Here is a 16088-nt window from a genome sequence, read left to right as displayed (position 1 = left end):
AAGTTCAAGGGCGAGTACCAGGCACTATATAGCCCTGTTTAGGGAAGGAGCAGGAGGCTGGCTCGAGGTAGGGAGGAAGAGATGTTCAACCTGGAATACCACTTTTAGCTGAGTCTGGGAGGGTTTTAAGAGGCAGGTGGGAGGGCTTGGAGAGGTGGTTGGACAGAGCTGTCAGGAGGAAACCAGATAGAAAGCACAGCTTCTAACAAGGGTTACATACATTCAAAGTTAAGGGGACTGAGGATTCACTAGGTGCCTGATACAGACTGGTTGCTGTTGAGGCAGAAGAGGCTTCCTAGTTCTAACTGGCCTGGCCTTCAAAGAATTGCCATGGTGGGTAAAGAGAGAAAATTTACCAGCAGCACGGATTTGCCAGAGACAAGAGGCAGACTGCTGAGTGCCGAAGACCCAGACCGAGAAGAGTGATTGGAGGTGGGCCAGGAAAAAGGAAAGCCCAACTCTAGGCCTTGGAGGAAGGCAAGTGTTCGCTTTCAGAGTGGATGACAAGGCCTGCAAGGAGCAAAGAGCCTGACCTGAGGGCAAGGCTGTAGCATGAGGACAGACTTAACAGGGACCTTGGGAGTCTTCCTTCCGGTGTCTCCTGAAGACACAGAGAATGGCTTCTACAGCCAATAAAACATGTATTTGTATAGAACACGGCATCTTTATTTTTTGACAGTGTCTCTCTGTAGCTCCAGCTAGCTTGGAACTAGATATGTAGACCAGACTGGCCTCAGTCTCACAGAGATCAGCCTGCCTGTGCCTCCCAAGTACTCTCCGGTGTTGGCCCAACATACAGCAAAGGATGACCTACAACTTCTTGATTCTCCTGCCTCTACCTCCCAAGTGCTGGGATTACAGGCATGCGCCACCATGCCCAGTCACACTTTTTAAAAAAATATAGCCAGGCATGGTGGCACATGCCTTTAGTGCCAGCACTTGGGAGGCAGAGGCAGGCAGATCTCTGTGAGTTCAGGGCCAGCATGGTCTCCAAAGTGAGTTCCAGAGCAGCCGGGGCTACAGGAAGACCCTGTCTCAAAAAGACCAAAATTTTTTTATAATTTTATATTTCTGAGTATTATGCCTGCATGTATATAAGTACACCCTTGTCATACAATGCCAGATGAGGGCTTCAGATCACCTGGAACTGGAGTTATGGACCATTGGTAGCTGCCATGTGGATGCTGGGAATCAACCTGGGTCCTCTGCAAGAGCAGCCAATGTACTTAACCACTGACCCATCTCTCCAGCCCATCACAAGCTTTTAATAAATGTTATCTGATTTCCCAGAAACAACTGTGTGTATGTGTGTGTATGTGTGTGGAGAGAGAGAGAGAGAGAGAGAGAGAGATTGCCATGTATGTATGCTAAAATATCTAGAAACAGCCATGCTGTGTTTAGCAAAGTTTTGTTCCATAGGAAAAGTTGCAAAGAAAAGATTTAATAACTTAGAAGTCCTGTATGTTTGGAAGAATGGTGGTAAGGTCAAATATTTCTGGATGCCTGAAGGCCATGGGTCTTTTTATTTTAATATTTACTTATATTGTGTGTAAGGGGATATAGGTACATATGTGTGTGGGCTGCACTTATGGAGGTCAGAGACAACTTACGGGAGTCAGTTCTGTCTTGTAGAAAGACCATGTAGGTTCCAGGGCTAGAACTCCAGTTGTCAGGTTTGGCAGCAGGTGCATTTACCCACAGAGTCATCTCGCTGATCTGAGGCCAGGACTCTTTTTTAAAAAATATTTTATTTATTATTTTTATTTTATGTGTATGTTTGTATCACCTGCATGTAGGTAAGTGCACCCATGTTGTGCAATCCCCACGGAGGATGGAAGAGGCTGCTTTAACTGCACTCACTTCTGCCCTGGCTGCTGATTGGCCTGGCCTGGCTCCCAGGGAGTCACTGTGCCCTGATGTTCCCCTGGCTGCTTAGGCTTCATTGTGGAGAAGGTAGTAGTATTGGGGGCTTATGGGAGGGCTGGACAAAGAGCCATCATTTTTCTTTTTTTCTTTTTTTTTTTTTTGTCTTTTTGAGACAGGGTCTCCCTGTAGCCCCAGCTGGCCTAGAACTCACAAGGCAGACCAGGCTGGCCTTGAACTCACAGAGATCCCCCTGCCTCTGCCTTCTGAGTGCTGGGATTAAAGTCCTGCATCGTCACTCTGGGCTTCATTTTCCTTTTCAGGGCCTTTGTGTATCCTTCCCCTCCTCTTCCTCCTTGATTATCGAGGTTTATTTATTCATTTACAGGTTTCACTAAGTAGCTAAAGTGGACCTGAGTTCATAATCCTTTTGCTTTAGCCTCCTCTGTGCTGGGATTACAGGTTTGTACCACCAACATCAGCTTTGTTATTTTATATATGTAATTCAATATAAATACACCCCAGCTGGGTGTGGTGGCACACGCCTTTAATCCCAGCACTTGGGAGGCAGAGGCAGGAGGATCACAAGTTTGATGGCTTCCTGATAAACATAGCAAGAGCCAAGTCACCAAGGCCTACACAGTGATACACTGTCTCAAACAAAAAAGGCAATTTCATTTCATTGTTGTACAGACTTCACACTGCACATATACAGTCCTGTGTGTTTGCATTCTGTAAAAGGAACCTTACTTCATTTGGCTGGCACAAAGATGCAAGGTTTCTTGGAACTGGAAACCATTACCAGTCATTCCCCAACCCTTTCTCATCCCAGACAACCATTATGTAATGTATATGATATTGGTAAATTGCTCTGTGCTGTTTGAGCTCACTGAGATGCTGGCTCTGGAAGTGGGTTGCCTCCCCCATTTCAGACCCAAGCATGTTTGTTCCCAAGCGTCCTTCAAGGCCTCTCATCTAGGGATGGGCTAGCCCCCTAACTCTGTGACAGGGAGGGAAAAGAACAGCAAAACAGCCCAAGGGACAAAACACTGTGCCCATGGGACTAGAGAGATGGCTCAATGGTTAAGAGCACTGTCTATTCTTGCAGAGGACCTGGGTTCGAGTCCCAGCACCCACATGGTAGCTTACAACCTTTGGTAACTCCAGTTCTAGGGGATCCAATGCTCTTTTTTTTTGTCTACCTGGGCATTACATGCACATAGTGTATTTTACATACACATAGGCAAAACACACACATAAAAATAAATAAAAATTTAAAGAAACCTATAAAGCATGACTATTAATTATTGACCACGTAGAACAACACAGATATGATTCATTATTACAGAAATAAATGTTGGAAATACACTTTGTCATGTGACTTTTGGTGAGTTCTTTCTTTTGGTGGTGGTAGTGGTGTACTTTTGTTTATTTTGAGACGGGATCTCATATATAGATCAAGTTGACCCTGAACTCTATGCAGGCTGGCTGTGAACTCCTGATCTTCCTGCCCTTAACTCCCAAGTACTAGGATTATAAGTATGTGCCACCACACCTGACTTTTGGCGGGGGAGGACAGGGTCTCACAATGTAGACCAAGCTGCCCCTGAGTGCTGGGATTAAAGGCATCTGCTCTGGTTGGACATGATGGTACACATCTTTAATCCCAGCACTTGGGAGGCTGAGGCAGGGAGATCTCGGTGAGTTCAAGGCCAGCCTGGTCTCCATAGTGAGTTCCAGGCTAGCTGGGGCTACAGGAAGACCCTGTCTCAAAAAGACCTAAATTAAACAAACAAACAAAAAGGCATCTGCCACCATGCCTGACTCTACCTTATATTTTGAACCTGTAGCCATTTTAGCTAATGAGCCTCGGGGAGCCACCTGTTTCTGTTACCAACCACTGAGGTCCTCATGCTTGCCCAGCGAGCATTTTTCCCATTGAGCTATCTCCCTATTTTTTTTTTTTTTTTTTTTTTTTTTTTTTTTTTTTTTTTTTGATACTGGGCATGGTAGACAAGTGCTTTACCCCTGAGTCGCATCTTAACATTTTGTTTTCTTTTTGAAACAGGGTTTCCCTGTAACCCCGGCTGGCCTGGAACTCACTATATAGACCAGACCAACCTTGAACTCACAGAGATCCACCTACCTCTGCCTCAGGATCTGGCCTTTGATCCTCTGCTGGGATCAAAGGTGTGCACCACCACACTGGACCCCCTTCTAATATTTAGTGAGGTCTGTGAGGTTCTTGACCCCAGGAAGCTTATTATGTAGTGGAATTCCAGGGCAATGTTTTTGTATGATTTAGGCCTTCCACTGATTGGGTGAGACCCACCCCAAGATGGAAGGCAATTTGCCTCACCCAGAATTCACTGACTTAAATATTTAATCAAACAAAACACATACCCAAGTCAACAAATACAATCATCCATCACATTGCCCTTTGCTTGTTTTTCTGCATTTTTTTCTTGTTGAATTGTAGTTGTTATTTTATATTCTGGATATTACATATGTTACAGACATTTCCATTTACAGACAATGTCATTGTCATTTGTGTTTTGTGGTGTTATACCATCTGAAATCTGTTGATCAATCTTTCCTTTGTGGCTTCTGCTTTTTTTTTTTTTTTGGTCTTTCCCCTTGCTTAGTCAGTATTTATAAATAGGTGCTGGGGAAGGGTTTCAGGTCAAGTGTTTGCTTATGTGTACAAGGTCCTGGTTCTGTCCATTTGAAAAATACTTCATTTTATCATTTTTTATTACCTTCTGATGTGTGTGGGGGGGTCAGGGGGATTGGGCTTGTGAGTGCAGTGCTGGAGTTACAGACTGCTGTGAGCTGCCCAACATAGGTTCTGGGACTTGAACTCAGGTCACTGAGCCAGCTCTCCAGCCCCATTCTGCCCATTAGTAACATGTCCTGGTCCATTTCTATTCCTGATGCCCCTGATGCCAGTTCTATGCTGGAGTGAGGCAGAACAAGTGACAAGAGTCCTGAGTGAAGTCTATCTCCCTCCTCTGCTCCTCTGGGCCAGCCAGGCGCTGCCTTCAGAGCTGCCTGGCTGGATAAGGGCTTTAGAGCCACCTGCTTCTTCCTCCCAAGTGCTGGGGTTAAGGGCATGAGCCACCACATTCTCCCTGATCATTTTTAAAAAATATCTTATTTTATGTATATGAGTATGTTGCCTGCATATAAGTGCACTCATGTTGTACAATGGTCAGAAGAGGGTGTTGGATCCCCTGGAACTAGAGTTAAGTTAATTGTTAGCTGCCATATGGGTGCTGGGAACTGAACCCGGGTCCTCTGCAAGAGCAGCCAGTGATCTTAACTGCTGAGCCATCTCTCCAGTCCCTCTCCCTGATTCTTTAACAGGCCCCTTCAGGGTTTTCTTCACTCAGGGTTGCTATTCTGGCCCACAGAAGGACTACAGTTGTTCCAGGGCTTGTGCTCCCCCCTCTCCAGGATCTTGATATGCCAAATAAAATACAGAATGTTCAGTTAAATTCAATTTCAAATTGTTTATGTTTGTTTCTTTGTTTTTGAGACAGGGCCTCACTATGTAGCCCTGGCTGGCCTCGAACTCACAGAGATCCTCCTGCTTTTGCTTCGCAAGTACTGGCATTAAAGGTGAGTACCTCCATGCCTGGGTTTTTTGTTTGTTGTTGTTTTGTTTTTTGAGACAGGTACTCACTGTATAGTCCAGACTGGCTTTAACTCACATCCTCTGATCCTCAGCCCTCCTCGTGCTGGGATTACAGATGTGAGCCACTATACCTGGCTCTGTAGGTGAGTTTTCTTTAGTACAAGTATGTCTCATGCACAAAAATAAAATTTCTTGTTTGTTTTTGTTTTTGACACAGAGTCTTCCTGTGGCCCCAGCTGGCCTAGAACTCACTATGTAGACCAGGCTGGCCTTGAACTCACAGAGATCTGCTTGCCTCTGCCTCCCAAGTGCTGGGATTAAAGGCTTGCACCACCAGGCCCAGCAAAAAATTATTTTTTAATAACATTCACTGTGTATCTGAAATTGAAATTTCACTGGTCGCCTTGTATTCTTTTTTTAAATTTTTATTTATTTTTATTTTATGTGCAAGTGTTATGCCTGCATGTATGTAGTGCAGTGCCTGTGGAGGACAGAAGAGGGCACTGGAACCCCTGGAACTGGGGTTACAGACAGTTGTTAACTGCCATATGGGTGCTGGGATTTGAACCCTGGTCCTTTGCGAAAACAGCCAGTACTCTTAACCGCCAAGCCATCTCTCCAGCCTCTCACCTTATATTCTTATTTGCTAAATTTGCTTAACCCTGGAAGGTTAAGGCTGGAGACAGCACAAAAGCAAACTCTCACCACCCCCACCTCCTTTTGTCTCTTCCCTCCTGAGTCACCCTGCCATGAGCAATCCTTGCCCCAGTTCCCCAGGCGCCTGTCCTCCTCTGGAGACACCTGAGCAGTTGCCTGGCCCCAGGACACACAGGGTAGGGTGAGTCACAGCCCAAAGGCCTAGCTTCAAAGGGGACTCCGCACTCACTGTATGAGCCGAATCACACAGTCACCCATCCTTTCAGGATTTCTCCAGGGTGGGGAGGGAAGAGGATCAGAGACTGGATAGGGAGGAGGATTCTTCGAAAGATTGTTCCAAAAAGTCAGTCTGAGAAGGAAGACTGGGGCACAGGTCTCCCGATTTCACAATGAAGAAAACTGAACCTAAGAGAGGGTCTGGCTAAGACCTGGAGAGCTCATGAGATCTATGGTGCCACACCAGGCTCTGGTTGAGGCAGGGCCACATTCACAGGAAGCAACCAATAACCTGTACTGAGAGAGACCTGGACTGTGTGTGTGTGTGTGTGTGTGTGTATATATGCAAGTGCACATGCTGGGCATGGAACTCATGGCCGCAAGCCTGCTATACAAGCACTGTACCTTGAGTTCCATCCCCAGCCCTCGAGGTTCTTTTTTAAAAATATTTATTATTTTTATTTTATGTGTATTGCGTGTATTGCCTGCAGGTAAGTAAGTGCACCCGTGTGCAATGCCTGCAGAGGACAGAAGAGGCTGTCGGATCACCCGGAACTGAGTTATGGACAGTTGTTATCTGCCATGTGGGTGCTGGGATTTGAACCCAGGTCTTCTGCAAGAACAGCCAGTGTTTGTAACCGCTGAGCCATCTCTCCAGCCCTGCTCTCGAGGTTCTTAATACTTTTCTAACAAAAGCCCTGCATTTTCATCTGCTCTGGATCCTAAAAATTATGTAGCCAAGCATGGTGATACACACCTTTAATCCCAGCACTCAGTGGGCAGAGGCAGGTGAATCTGTGAGATTGAGGCCAGCCTGGTCTACATTGTGAGTCCCAGGCCAGGTGGGGCTACAGGGAGACCCTCTCTCAAAAACAATAAAAACAAACAAATTATGTAGCCTGTTCTTAATTGAAGCCCAGGTCCCTCTCAGATTCTGGCTCGTCGAATTTATGATGTAATGCCAGGCAGGGGGGGTGCTGTATGCTTGTAATACTAGCACTCAGAAGACAGGCAGGCAGGAAGATTGCTTCAAGTCCAAAGCCTGCCTGGGCTACACAGCAAGACCTTGCCAAAAAGGTACAATGCAGATTCCTGGAACTCTTTCCTCATCATAAAGCCAAATATGAGCAGAGCCAGGAAATTTTGTGCCAGCACAGCTCTCCAGAAGCCCTCTGTGTGGTTTCTGTCATGTGACAAAATACTTGAAATAGATTTAAAAAAAAAAAATTAAAAAAAAAAACCCAGGGGTGAGATGGCTTCACATGGGCACCATTGCTTGTGCATGTGTGTACTCACGCACACATACGCATGTATATACACCACAATAAGTAAATAGATTTAAAAAAGGGGAAGGGTTATGCCAGGCATGGTGGCACACGCCTTTAATCCCAGCACTTGGGAGGCAGAGGCAGGTGTATCTCTGTGAGTTCAAGGCCAGCCTGGTCTACATAGTGAGTTCCAGGACAGCTACAGAGAGACACTGTCTCACAAAGGCTTCAGAATTAAAAGATGGGCAATGTGGTTCCATGCCACAACAGCCAGGAAGGAAAAAGAGAGAGGGAGAGAGAGAGAGGCAGAGAGACAGAGACAGAGAGAGACAGAGAGGCAAGGATAAGCTATACCCTTCAAAAAGGCCCTACTTGCTGATAGTCCATTCTACTACAGTCTAATCACCAGTCAACAGCACTATCAACTAGAGACCAAGCCTTCAAGACCCGAGTCTCCGGGACAGGGCAGTGGGAGGCAACATGTCATATCTAAGCCCTGTCTGACCCCTGTTCTCCACAGCTCTGTTGTTCTGCCCAGCTCCCCAAGGGGCTAGTGGCAGAGAGGGCAGGGGCAGAGACCTCTGGCTTCAAGTCCCACTACAGATAGAGTGCCCTTTTCAGAAAGAAAGGAACATAAGAACTGGGATAGTGCCTGGATTGGAGTGGCATGGGGAGCAGCAGCCTAAGCAGCCAGGTTAGAGGCTGCTGCAAGGGGATTTGGGAGGGCAGGCACTGCACAGGGTCAGGAGATCAATATTCCTGTCCCAGCATAGACCATTGTCTTGCCCAGTGACAGAGGCAGGTGACTTCTCTGCTTTTTATATATGGCTGTAATCACTGTGGCTCTGGGTTGGATTGCTTGCCTGGCCTGCACAGAGCCCCGTTGAAACTCCAGCAGCGCCCAAAGCTGCAGCCTTGTTCATTCATTCCCAAAGGTGGGAGTCAAAGGACAAGAGTTGGCTCTAAAACCTGGAGGTGGACTGGGATCAGTCAGATAGACCTCTTCCGGCCTTCTGAGCCCCAGCTCTGCCCCTCCGCAGCTGGGTGACTTGACCCTAAAGGCTTATGTTCAGGAAATTCAGCACTGCTTGGCTCCCAGGTGTTTAGGAGGACTGAACGTGGGGAAAAATATTTGTGTAGTAATTTCTCAATAAACCATTATTTCCTTCTCCATCATGCCATAGTTGCAAGAATTTTCACAAGCAAATTGCAGTTACATAGATCAAAGAAATTAATTTTTCTGATTAAACTTTACAAAGTTGGTGACAGAAAATCTGATTCCACTAAAGAGGGAAAATAAAATAAAACCTTAATCAAACGAAACACCGGAAGTCAGGAGTTCTAAACCAGCCACAAGGTCCTCTTTTTTTGTTTTTTGAAACTAGGTCTTACTGTAGTCCCAGATGACCTGGAACTCATTATGTAGACAGGCTGCACCTGTCTCTGCCTCCTGAGTGTTGGAACTGAAGTATGTGCCACCATACCCGGCCCCAAGCTCGTCTTGATGCAGTCCCCAGGGTCACATTTAAGGACTCTGTGATCCTTCTCTGGAGTTTCGTGGTCACTAGGCCTGGAAAGCATGGTGGCCTAGATGCTGATGGAGGCCTCACTAGTTGCTTGAGTCCCTATGGGTATGTACTTTTCCAATCCTGGTCTTCCTCTGAATGTGAGGATGTTTGGAGGGACCTGGGCCTTCAAGCGGTCTGCACAATGCTGTGGACTCTAGGCTTGGTGCTCCACTGTTTTCAAAGGCAGCAGATGGCCAGTGTGGGGCTTGGAGCTGACCAGACTAGCTGGAAAGAGAAGAGAAATTGAATCAGGGATGTGTTGTGAACTGCATCGCATCACTGAGTCCATCTGTAAGGTTGGAGGACATGAGTTTCAAGTCGAGGAGAATGTAATGCCAAGGGTCTAGTCCTAAGTCACCCAGTTAATGGTGATGGTCTGAGACTGAGTCTAAATGGTCAGAGCTTTGGCCATGTCGGCATGCTTGTCTAGATACCGACAGCTGCTCTATTTGCAGCCCTGTCATTTCCCCCGCCGCCACCACCAGCATTCCTAAGCTCCCCAGCCCTTTTCCAGGCAGGTCCTTTAGGAGCTGGGGCATAGATCTCTGAAGGACTTGGACAGGCCACTTGTTTTGTGACACTGTACCTGGGGAGACATAAACAAACATCCATTCATACCAGTTAAGGGACTGCCAGACCAGAGTAATACCACCAAAGCCCAAACTGGTAAACCAATGACCTTATTGAGTTACTTACAGGAGCATGGGTGAGGGGTAATTTTCAGAAGCACAGGTGACTCAAAGGCTACAGTGTCACTGAAAGTCCAACCCATCATAGGTGGAAAGTCAGAACCCAGGAGCTCTCTACATGACTCACAGGCAGCTCCACAGGTTGGAGGGTCTCCTCTCCTCAGCATCCCTTACTTCTTAATTAACCTTGGGGAGGGAGGAGCTTTATGAATCTGGTTTTAGGGATTTCCTGAGATTTGTGAGTTGTTTCCTTCTTGAGTCTCTAATGATCCTTTAGAACCTTCCTAAATCTTACAGCGCCTCCTTCCAGGATGGAAGGTTTTTTTTAGGTCTTTTTGAGACAGTCTCCCTGTAGCCCCAGCTGGCCTAGAACTTGCTATGTAGACCAGGCTGGCCTTGAATTCACAGAGATCCATCTGCCTCTGCCTCTCAAGGCGTGAGCTACCACACCTGGCTGGAAAGTGTTTTTTTTTTTTTAAAGTTTATTTATTTTTAAATTTTTATTTTTATATTTTAAGCATTTTATTTTTATTTTTTATGTTTTACTTATTTTGTGTGTATGAAAGTATTTCCTGCATGTCTATAAGTGCACCTGTGTCATGCAATGCCCTCGAAGCATCAGATTCCCCTGAAACTGGAGTTCTAGATGGTTGTTAGTCGCCATGTGGGTACTGAGAATTGAATCTGGGTCCTCTGCAAGAGTAGCCAGTGCTCTTAATTGTTGAGCTATCTCTCCATACCCTATTATTTTTATTTTATGTGTATCAGTGTAAGTGCACCCGTGTCATGCAATGCTAGCAGAGGTCAGAAAAAGGTGTCAGATTCCCCTGGAACTGGAGTTATGGACAGTTGTTAGCCACCATGTGGGTGCTGAGAATCGAATCTGGGTCCTCTTCAAGAGCAGCCAGTGCTCTTAACCACTGGGCCATCTCTCCAGCCCCAAGTTTGGTGTGTGTGTGTTGTTTTTTTAAATATTTTATTTACTTTCTAAAAAATTTTATATGTGTGAGTGCATTGCCTGCGTGTAGGTAAGTGCATCCATGTCGTGCAATGTCTGCAGAGGACAGAAGCGACTGGATCCCCTGGAACTGGAGTTACAGACAGTTGTTAGCTGCCATGTGGGTGCTGGGATTCAAACCTGGGTCTTCTGCAAGAACAGTCAGTGTTCTTATCCGCTCAGCCATCTCTCCAGCCCCCCAAGTTTATTTATTTTTATTTTATATGTATGAGTGTTTTGCCTACATGATATGTGTACCATGTGCATGCAATGTCCATGGAGGACAGAAGAGGGTGTCAGATCCCCTAGAACTGGAATTAAAGATGGCTGTTAGTCACCATGTGGGTGCTAGGGGCCAAACCCTGCTCTGTGAGAACAGCTCAGCCATCCCTCCAGCTCCCTGTTGATTTTTTTAGAAAAAGAAACTCCAGCTCCACACGAATCTTGCCACCTCTGCCTTTGGGTAACACACAGACCCCTTTCTCTATTTTGTCCCTCTTGGATTCCCTCTAGTTTCATTTTGTATTTTACAAACCCCGTTTATATACTGGGCTACATCATACAGATTTGCCAGAGCTGCTTCTTCATAAAGATCATGTCCACCATGTGGCTCGGCAAAACAATTGACACCCCACACATTTCAAAGGACCCTGTTGAGTCAGTGTTTTAACTCTCCTGTATACACAGCTCCATCAGGCTTAGTGAACTGAGCATCAAACATTGCCTCTCTTGTGCCTAATTTTCTGTGTAAGGCCTGTCCTTTCCCTACTGTCTTCAGTTCCTTGATAGTCATGAACCTCATCAGGCAGTAACCAAATGGAAGCCCATCAGGGACTGATTCCCTTCAAATGGCCTCACATTCTGTATGATTTGACTCAAGGAGCAGTAGATAGTTACACAGTGTTTCTCCACTTCCAAAGCACTCACATGGACCCCATCTGCCTCCATATCCCAAGGCCCCACAAGCCTGTGTCAGACCCTCATGACTTGTTGAAGTCTCCCAATCCTATCTGTAACTCCAGTCCCAGACCCTCTTCTGGCCTCTGTGTGCATTGCATGCACATGATGTATTCACATACATACAGGTAGGACCCCCATACACATAAAAATTTGAAAAAAAAATTTTTAAGTCTCCCAACTCAAGCAGTTGAGATAGAACATTCTCTAACTACCATGGGCTCTTGCACTGGGCCATTTTTAGGTTCCCATCTGCATCCTGAAGCACAGATTTTGCTGTGATGAAAGGTCAAACCTGAAGGGCATCTCCAGTGCCTTTACCTTTTTCTCCTTCCATGTCACTTGACTCATCCCATGGGTTCCAACTTTTTTTTTGGTCTTTTTGAGACAGGGTCTCCCTGTAGCCCCAGCTGGACTGGAGACTATGTAGACCAGGCTGGCCTCAAGCTCATCGAGAGTCATCCACCTTCCTCTGCCTCCTAAGTGTGGGGATTAAAGGTATGCACCGCAATTCCTTCTTTAAACCAAGTTTTTTTCTGAGCCTCAGTTGAATGTCTTTAAAAAATTGTTTTAGTTCATTTTTATGTAATTATGTACATATGCATATGTGGGTTTGTACATGTAAGTGCAGTGCTGGAGTTACAGGCTGCTATAAGCTGCCTGATGTGGGTGCTGGGAATGGGACTCAGGGCCTCTGGAAGAGCAGTACAGGCTCTTAACCTCTGAGCCATCTCTCTAGCCCTCAGTTGAGTGTCTTAATGCTCATAGGAAAGACCACACAACTGATGCCATAGCCTGCTTATGATTCCATCTTATATGTGTTACTTTCAGGGACTGTAATACATTCTTTAATCCCTCAGCTGTTTGAGGGGCATCCCTGTACTCATGAGATGGACCCCATTCATCAAGAAGGCATAGCACCCCATACCAGTAGTGGAAGATGGACACTCTGAGATCCCCCATCACTGATGTTCATTCTCAGAGAGCTCAGCATTGGTTGATGTTCTGTCACACCTCACAGGGAGCATCAACCACCACCACAGCAAGGACGCACCCTATCCCCTGCCATGTGGAGAAAGCAGCCACACCCGCTTGCCTGTGGATGTCCCACCCTCACACAGATCATGACTCAATGCCCACTGCAGGGCCAGGCAGCCATTCCTTTCCAGCTCATCATTGGTTGTGTTGATTCCTGCTCAGGTGCCATTTGTGTTTTGTGGCACTATTCCTGGGGATATGTGAACATACATCTACTCACCCCAACCCCAATAGGAAACTGATGCCAGATTAAAATAATGCCATCAAAGTCCACCTTGGGGAACCAAGGAGTTTATGGAGTTGCTGACAGGAGTTTGGGTGAGGTGTTACAAAAAACAGCTGTGTCACTGGAAGCCCACCCCAGCATGGGTGATGACTCTTGAAAGCTAGAACCCTGGAGCTCTCTGCATGATTTACAGGCAGCTCCACAGGTTGGAGGGTCTCCTCTCCTCAGCAGCCCTCACTTCTATAACCATGGGAAGGAAAGAGCCTTGTGAATCTGCCAAGTTTCAAGGATTTCCTGAGACATTCGAGTTGCTTGCTTCCTGAATTAAAAATAAATTTATTTACTTATTATATACTTGAACTTCAGTGATGCTCTCATTTGTTAGCTGCAGATACTTAATAGAGAAAAGGGATGGAGCAGTTCTAATACATAGCTAAGAGCACGAAGCTCTTAGATCCTTAATGGATCCTAAACTTACATGCAATATGTTTTTAAGTCTAATTAAAATATATTTCTAGCCAGGTGTGGTGGTGCACACCTGTAGTCCCAGCACTCAGGAGGCAGAGGCAGGCAGATCTCTGTGAGTGCAAGACCATCCTGGTCTACATAGCGAGTTCCAGGCCAGCTGGGGCTACAGGAAGGCCCTGTCTCAAAAAGATAAAAAAAAAAGTTTGTTATTGAATTTTTATGTATTTAATATAGAACATCTTAATTATCTTTATACCCCCTTCCCCTCTGCCCTCCCATAACACTGTCCCCACTGGAATTCACGCATTCTGTCATTTGTGTTAAGGCCTATCATGTCAAGTTAGTGTCCCCAGATATCCCTCAGCGCAAGTTCATCCACTGAGGTCTAGTCAGCCTATCTAGAGTCCCTCCCTTTAAAATCAGCTCTTCCTCACCCAGCAGTAATCAGCTGCCAATAATTCAACAAAGATTAGGGCCTGCTGTCCACTTCCACAGTGTTGTGCTGGGTTTTTGTCTTCTTGAGTCTGCATGGGTCTTGTGCATGCTGACACCATCGCTGTAGGTTCGTATGAGGAGGGTCCCAGGAGCCTGTATTTGCATATGGTCACGTACTTCCTCCCTGGCTCTTACAATCTTTCTGCCCTCTCTTCTTCAATGGTCCCTGAGCCCTGGGTGGGTGGATTTTAATATAGGATCCTGTCCAAGGATCCATACTCTATAGACTCTTATTCTCTACATTTTGGCCATTTGTGACCTTCTGTGTTCGTAGCCCTCTGTTGCATGAGGGAGCTTCATTGATGAGAACTGAAAGATGAATTAGTTCTCGTCATCTTTGTTCTATGTTCTATGAGCCTTAGGACTAGAGGTTGCATTGCAGATATACCACTTAGGCTTTGGGCAATTCATAATCTCTGTGTGTGACCAGTTGTGGAACTCCATAATAATCTCTCTGTTGAAAAAGAAGCTTCTTTGATGGGTGGTTACTGGGATACTTATCTGTAAATTTAAGGATCCATATTTTTCATAGTAAGAAATTACATTTGTCTAGGGATGTGTATTTATTTAGATTTTATGTGTATGAGTGTTTTGCCTGTATGTATGTAAGTGCACCTGTGTGCAGTGCTCAGAGGCCAGAAGAGGGATTCCCCAGAAGTGGAGTCATAGATGGAGGTTATCCACCATGTCGGTAGTGGAAATGGAACTCAGGTCCTTTGAAAGAGCAGCCAGTGCTCTTAACAGCTAAGCCATCTATACAGACCCCAACTTCCTGAGTTTTAAGGAGCCTCCCTCCAGGAAGAAAGGTTCAACTGGGAGGAAACTGCTACACAAAACCATTTAAACTCAGCGGGAGTGGTGGCCCACACCTTTAATCCCAGCACTTGGGAGACAGAGGCAGGAGGATCTTTTGTGAGTTCGAGGCCAGCCTGGTCTACAAAGTGAGTTCCAGGACAGCTGGGGCTACAGGGAGACCCTGTCTCAAAAAGACAAAAAACAAAAAACAAACATTTAAACTCAAGGGCTCAGTTTCCTCCTCTCTCAAATGGGCACACAATAACTCTGGCACACCTTCCAAAGTCATGTGAAATTTAAATGGGATAATGGATGTGAAGAAATCTTGTAAAACAGCACATTAAACACAGACAGATTCTTTTCTAGGACATCAAAGGGTTCTGCTGATTAAGCTGATGAGCTGTCTCTAAAACAATAACCTGGGGCCCAGGAGAGGAAACCACTCTCCCCGGGTACTAAACATCTTGACCAGAAGCCCAGACAGGAGCAGAGGAGGGGAGCTCACCTCCTGCCTCTCTGAAGCCTCCTACCTAGGGTCCTCTTCCAGGTCACGAGTCACGTTTAGATCACACATCTCTCCATTTCTTCTTCAACAGCCCCACGAAGGAAGTAGTGCCAGGAGTATCAGTCTTTCCATTCTAAAGTTGAAGAAAGTGGTTGGGGAAATAGCTCAAAGGTGGAGCCCTTGCCTGGCATGCACAAGGCCCTGGGTTCAACCTGAAGAAGAAGGAGGGGGAAGGAGGAGGAAGAAAGAAGAAGAAGACAGAAAGAGGAAGAGGAGGAAGATAGCTGGGCCTGCTGTCAGAACCCAGAAAGGCAACAAGCAGACCGGTCAGGAAGAAGGCTGACCTTCAGCTCCCATCAGACTTGCTGTGGCTTGTTAGAAAGGCTGCTAGCACACTTGATTTCAATGTTTCTAAATAGTAAGGCCTTTTTGGTGGTGTACACCTAAACCTTTAATCCCAGCACTGGGAGGTGGCGGGGAGGCAGAGTCAGGAGAATCTCAAGTTCAAGGCCAGGCTGAATTACATATGAAGACCTTGTCTAAACAAAACCCTAGGCCGAGGATATAGCTCAGCAGGTAGAGTGCTTGCCTGGCATGCACAAAGTCCTGGGACTGATTCCCAGCACTACCTAAACCAGATTTGGTGGCGTACACCCGTAATCTCAGCATTTAGGAAGTAGAGGCAGGAGGACCAGGTATTCAAGGTCAG

The sequence above is a fragment of the Nannospalax galili genome, unplaced genomic scaffold (assembly GCF_000622305.1).
Source record: "Nannospalax galili isolate Female #2095 unplaced genomic scaffold, S.galili_v1.0 scaffold95, whole genome shotgun sequence".
In the NCBI taxonomy this organism is placed as follows: domain Eukaryota; kingdom Metazoa; phylum Chordata; class Mammalia; order Rodentia; family Spalacidae; genus Nannospalax; species Nannospalax galili.
This window is presented reverse-complemented; position numbering follows the sequence as displayed.